We start from the raw sequence: 7,076 nt of genomic DNA, 5'->3' as shown, positions 1-7,076 counted from the left end.
TTAATTGTCATTCCTGTTGACTCTGTCATGCTAGGAGGGTAGGAACCAGTGGAGAATGCTATGGGTAGCTCAATAATGGTGTGAGCCATGAGAAGGGCCAAGGAGCAGGGTCCAAGCAACAGCCTGGTTTTCTCCAGAGCCTCTAGTGGTGAGGATGTAGTGCTGCAGTCTGTTGTCAGGTTGCAGTCCTTGGGCACACCAGGGTGGGCATGTTCCCAGGATTGCTTTTAAATCTACAGGTAAACTGCTCCATTATTATAGCAAGGACTATAAAAGAAACCTTTGACAATAACTCCAAAGCAATACATGTAACATTTTAACTTGAGATGAATGTCAGATAAACAGAAGAAAAATTAAAAACATATATTCAAACTTATACAAACAATTCATATATTTGGACTAGGGGTTTTGTATTATTCAGCAACTAAAAGGACAGACTCTACTACAGTATTTTATATTTTATAGCTTTTGACATCAACTCCCTACATCCATTCTGCACATTTACCTATGAATCAGTTTCACAACACATTGGAAAAGTCCCTAATTTACCCTGCCTTTATTGTAAGGCTATCATAATAACTCTTCCTCATTAATAGGGCCATTAGGGTCCAGATAGCTCAATTCTGACTCCCCCCCCCCCCCCCCTTAGAATTCCACTGAGCTACTATCTACTGTTTAGTATATGAACATGCTGTACAGGAAAGATTGGAAATTGTCATGCAGGGAGAGACAGTACCACTAAGGGGCACTATAGTTTGCACGGAGGTGTTGTGAGCCCTTAGAAGGGCCAAGGCATGGAGTCCAAACAGTAACCAGGTCTTCTCCAGAGCCTCTGATGGTAAGGATGTTGAGCTGCTGGTTACCGCCTGGTTGTGGTCCTTGGGCACACCAAGGTGGGCAAACACGGTACCAAATCACAAAGCAGAAGGTAAAGCCAGGGTTGAGGCAGGCAGCAAGCAAGAGAGGTCAGGTCACATGCTAGGGGTCAATTGTCAGGATCCAGGAGATAGACGCTAGTGACACAGAGACCACTGCAGGCACAGGAAACACTGGAAGCAACAGGAGACACAGGTGACTGGAACAGCACAGGGAAGTTGGCTGAGAACAGGGAAGTTGGCTGAGAGAAATGGACTGGACGAAGGGTTAACGTGGGAGCTGGACAGAGGAAACACTGAATTAATCACCAGGTGAACAGGAGCTTGCTCACCGAACTAGGGGCTCGGCACAATGGGGACACGTTGCACGAACAAAGAGTGCAGTGTGTGAGCTAGCTAAATAGCCAGGGCTGGTCAAGAGGCTATTTCCTGTTTGGCCAGCGGATTGGACAGAATTGATAAAGCTGTTCTCAACATATTCTGTACTATATTATACTTATTTTCTTTGCTTATGGATACACATCTATAATAAATTTTCTATAACAAATTTTCTATTTCATGTACTTTGCCACAAAAAAACCTACTTTGTGCTTTTGACTCATTCTGTACATGAGTTCAAATTTTTTTTAAACCTAAGGCGGTGGGCAGATTGTTTTTCATTATGACCTGTAGGGAGGAGAATCTTAGCTTTGCAAAAAATAAGAAAACTGAGATCATTGACCCAACAATTCTGTTTGCCAAGGTGCCTGGTCAACAGAATGGCTAAACAGAATTAGACATATTTGATCACATAAAGCAATGTACATAAAATATTAAAGAATATTAAAAAAGTAATTGCCCATATATAAATATAGTTTTCCTTTTTTGTTCTTGATTTTCTCCTAGACAAACCTTGCCTTAGTAGAAAAGTCTAATGTGCAGCATATTTGCTCATAAGAAGGATTCATGAATAAATGATTCTCAGGCACATTTTCTTGAGTCACATTTACTTTCCAGTAACATAATTTGGATAAGCACAAAATGAGTAATGTAAGAACTCAGTTCTTAGAAAGGTTTGTATTTCTAATAGCTATTATCACTGGCAGATCACTAAACAAGTCTCACAAACTGGGCCAAATGTATGGCCTGCAAAGCTGACTGCCTGACTTCCCTGGCACAGCTGATCACTAATACACCCCACGATGATTAAAATTGAATTTTCAAAACAGCCAGTGGGATTTCAAAGGTGACTAAAAAAAAATACGTTCAGTGGATAGCGTTTTGATCTAAAATCAAATTACTTCTCTATCCGGTTTCCTGTCTCCTTTAATATCAATCGTGTATTATCTCGTCCTCTCTCTTATCATCAGAGCCCAGAGCTAAAGGGAAAAAAATCAACCGCAGACACCTTCAAAAATATCTACTAATTGGAAGCAGTTTTGCTGCGTTCTGTTTTTGTGAAATCCTTGAGGAATAACAGGAATAGACGACGGGGCTTTTCATTTGACATCACTTTGGACACTTCTCATTTCACAGACTACAGAACAATTGTTCTGCTTTAATGCTTTCCATGCTAGTGAAAAACACAATACGATTTCAAATAAGACAATAGTGGTTGGCCACTGCAAAGTATGTCTACCTATTCTGAAAGGGAAATCTACCTTTGATTGGATCTAAATGATGTGCCTGTGCTAAATCATTGGTCTCTGATTGCATGCAAAACACTTCGAGTGGTGCCTGGATTTTAGCTAATGCTGCCTTCTGCTGGAAGATCAGAGCAAACAAAAATAAATTCTGTACATTTTTTCAAATTTCTAATATACATTATGTAATTTTAGGACCATTTGCAATCTTTCTGAGCACTTGCAGTTCTAAAATATAGGAACTAAAACAGGCAATTTAATGTCAAAAGTGTGGAACTGAACCTCAAAAAACAAATAGTCACCAGGAGGCAGTTTTGGCAGAATGTACCTGAAAAATCTACCCCCATAAGAGATAATTGCAAAAAGACCCGGACGCTGGGGACAATGAAACTCCTGCGCATGTGCAGGAGTTACACCATCAGTGGCCATCCATTGGCCAAAGAGGATTGCTGTGGACCTCGAAACCATGGCAGCTTTGAGGGATCAATGGTGAGTGGTGGCCTAGACCTGTCATCTACTCAAAGTGCTAACAAATATTGTCAATATTGGAGATAATTATAGAATTTAGGTGCCACATGCACTTCATTATTTCTACAATATTTTTTTCCTGGTTTCATATTGTTCTTTTAAGGCACCAGATATCATTAACTTAACCTTTAACATCAAATGATTTTAAAAAAACATGATACATTTTACATTAAAAAATATACATGAGATCTGAATTTACAATCTTTGATTCACAATTATAATAAAGATGTTATACCAATAGTCCAATGTTTCATTTCTTGATGTGTTTCCCAACAAACGTTGTTTCTTCAGGAGGTATGGGACACCAAAATCAAGATATTACTAAATCTCCTCCAGCTCCATATCCATCAGGACTGCCTATCCATTGGTGTAAAAGAATCTTACACAACAAGGTTGGAATCGGCACATCGTGTTGAAATCACTTATCTTGATACATTTTCGGAAGGAAGAATCCCACATTTTATCAAAATTTCTTTGCATCATGTATTACATATCTAACATCTTCAACTCCCTCCTTAGATAAGGAATTAGTCCTCCATCATCTACTCCATGTCTGTGCAGAGAGCAATCAGGGGTGCTAACAAAACATACTTGGTAATTATGGCAAATGCTCACCTGTAATAAAAGACCTGCCTGATTGCAATTTTTAAGGGTAAAGTTTTAGTTACACTTTAAAGTAGACCTAAAGTATAATTTTTACTTTCCATAAAAGAGTAGACAACCTTATTATGTAGGGTCAAAATACCTTCATTTTTTCGAGCGTTTAAAACCTGTTTTTTATGGAGAAAAGGGTGAAGACCCCCCCCATCTATCTTTATTGCCACGGCAGAATGGGAGTGTGCTTCTGGCTGCTCCTTCTGTGCATGCCTGGTTTTGCACATGTGCAGAAGGAGCTTTTTCTTCAATGGAGAAAAAAGAATGCTGATCATTTACCGCACAGGCTATGTCACCGGATCTTATGCCTGCACATTGTGGTGAGATTCGGGGATGTAGGCAGAAGCAGGAAGAAGAAAGAAAATGGTTGCTCCTGCCACTTTCTCCACACCAGGGCAAAAATAAATGACAGAATGGCGCAGGACTCCAGGAAACCTCCGCAGGGATCTGCATAAGTAAAAGTGAGTTTTTTTTTTTTTGTTTTTTAAGTATAGTTCTTCTTTAAGCTTCTTAACTCCAGACCCTAACCTAATTCCTAGTCCTTACAACTTATTTATCAGTATACATAGTTTATCCTGTACCTGCCAATAAGTTCTCCCAATTACAATATTATAGTAATACAAGAGGAAGGCAGGCACATAGCACAGGAGACATCGGCAGTCAGCATCATTTAGAACTCCTTGGAATGCCTCTTTAATGAAATGTTTATTTTTAATAGATAAAAAAGCCATTTTACTGGGGTTGGCGGTGGGTGACTAAGCTCCTACTTTACTGTAGATTTTCTACTCAATTCTTCCTCCCTACTGAATCAATGTCACATAAGCCCATAAGAAATGTTGATTTTTAAATTCTATTAACCTTTCTTATAGTTCTTCAGCCCTGGCAGTGGTACATTTTATTTTATTGGACAGTGCTTTTTTTGTTGTTGTTGACTAATTAATTCACTTCTAAGCTCAGTCTTTTCATGTCCCAGAAGCCAGATCCAGAGGGAGAATTACTATAACAATGTGTCTGATAGCAAAGCACAGCACAATAACATCATGGGCTACAGCTATCCAATTAGTAGAAAAGTTAAAACACCATTCAGTTTTCACACCAGAGTATTCCCAGCATTGTCAATGGCAGAAAATTGTCCTTTTGAAATTTACAATGCTTGTTGGCATGTGGCCATAGCCTCAGTTGAAAATATATTAAATGCTGACAGCTTTCATTTAATTGAACTCTAGTAAGTATGACTTTTCCAAGCTGAATTTCACCTTCTGCAAACACTTGTTACTAAAACTGTTCAGCTGGAGAAGAATGGTTTTCTAAATACCTAAATATGGCTTACATTTGTTTGACAGCACAGTGTAAACAGACCAGGATATGGGAAAATGTTTTTATCTATCACCTGCCTTACAGTATGGGTTCCATCCCAAGACCTTCGTATTAGGTGTAAGGGTGGCCATGCATGAACCCATTTTACACCAACTGAGGATCAGGAACTGTGTGGCTTCCGCATTGTAGGATAGCTGAAATTTCACCACCTTCTCAAATAAACATCTATGTACTGGGACCAATCTTTATATGTCCTCATTTAAAATTCAAAGTGCCCCATTGGCAGGAGCAGGGTGAAGATTTTTGAGTCACAGTTAGAACAGGGGGTAGGGTGAGAATGTCAGGAAGGATAACCTGATATTAAAACACCATACTAAATGTGTTTGTTCAAGAAATATTGGGTATTCTATGAAGGGTAGTAGTTCTGCAGCAGGGTATGTCTTCAAGAAGCTGATATATTGGCCCTGATTTATTAAAGCTCTCCAAGGCTGGAGAGAATACACTTTTACCAGTGAAGCTGAGTGATCCAACAAACCTTGGATGGATCGAATCCAGGATTCAAAGCATTTGCTAAGAAATAGCAAATGACATTGAATAAATCCATCCCAGGTTTGCTGGATCACACAGCTTCACTGATGAAAGTATATTCTCTCCAGCCTTGGAGAGCTTTAGTAAATCAGGCCCATTGTCTAGGAGAACCTGAGCGAACCTAGAATAGATCTGGTCCAGGAGTGAAAACATTTGCCAACTAGTGGAAAACTATTTTTAAAAAATCCATTATTGGTTTTCTATCTATCTATCTATCTATCTATCTATCTATCTATCTATCTATCTATCTATCCATCCATCCATCCATCTGTCTATCTTCTCCAGTGAGAGAGCTTTAATAAATTAAATCAAATAAACGTTTGTACGATATATTGTCCATTAATACTGATTTATATGCCGAAAACATTTTTAGCAGTGCTCTTAAATATTTATATTAAAATGTTCTTGTCATTAAGCAAGAACATGTCTTCTCATTTTTCACCTAGAACAAACAACAATAAAATCCTAATAGACCAATTCACCAATCCATATTCCTGCCTTCTATTGTGTGCTGCTCCCCCCACCCAATGCTTTTTTGGCTATCTGTAGGAATCACCATAATTGCCAGCAATGTAAGAAGTATTCTTCCTACCGCAACACTAATTTAATGTGAACTGTGGATAAAGTAATTATAAAAGGGGTTCTCTGCGACCTGAAAGTTATTTCAAGGGTTCCCTCTCCCGATTTAAAAAATGTTAGAAAAGGCGGCTCTAGTGGATATTAAAAAAAGAAATGTTTTCTATGCTGGAAATGTTTGTCTGGAGTTTGGCAATAATGATAAAAACAGGTTTGTTCTACAAACCTTCATCTCTTTGTTTTAGTAAAACAAACACCAATTTCACATTGACAAATGATAAAAACAGCCTGGTTTATTCAATGAAGACGTAATGCTAAACATGTTCATTAGATGCAATTTAGCAGGTTACCTTGAATAATGAATCTAACTAATGCACTACTTTATAGTAAAACAGCTTCACGCTGCACATTTATGACGCAACAATGTTTCAATCAGTGGATTTTTTCTTTATTAAGGATGTTCCTGGAGATGGGAGAGGTAATTGTGTGCATTAGGAATTGCATTAAAGACCATTTAAATTATTTAATGTAAAGCACTATATTTGTTTTTGTTTTGTTTTTTAAATTGTTGTCTTTTACTAGAAATTTATACCTTGAAATAATTTTCATAGAAAATCCCTGATAAATATGATTTTATGTGATTAAAAAAAATAGAATGGAGAGTCAGTTAATGTGGAACTGTGCCTGGAAGTAAGAGTTGTAATGTCTCCCTATATTATTGATTAATGGAGAAGTCTTACATATATTAGTAGTCAGTGTAGAAGGGCCGTTCTACAGTGATGGTCATGGTAGACGTGCTTCGCTATGGTAGTGGCCAGTATAGAAGTACATCCTTCCATAGGTAGTCATTGAATAAAGGCCCCCTTGTATTGATGGCCATCATTGGTATGCCCCCTTCAGTTGTTGATCATAGTAG

The sequence above is a fragment of the Pyxicephalus adspersus genome, chromosome 11, assembly GCF_032062135.1.
Source record: "Pyxicephalus adspersus chromosome 11, UCB_Pads_2.0, whole genome shotgun sequence".
NCBI lineage: Eukaryota > Metazoa > Chordata > Amphibia > Anura > Pyxicephalidae > Pyxicephalus > Pyxicephalus adspersus.
The sequence above is the reverse complement of the archived record's forward strand: the minus strand, read 5'-3'. Positions refer to the sequence as shown.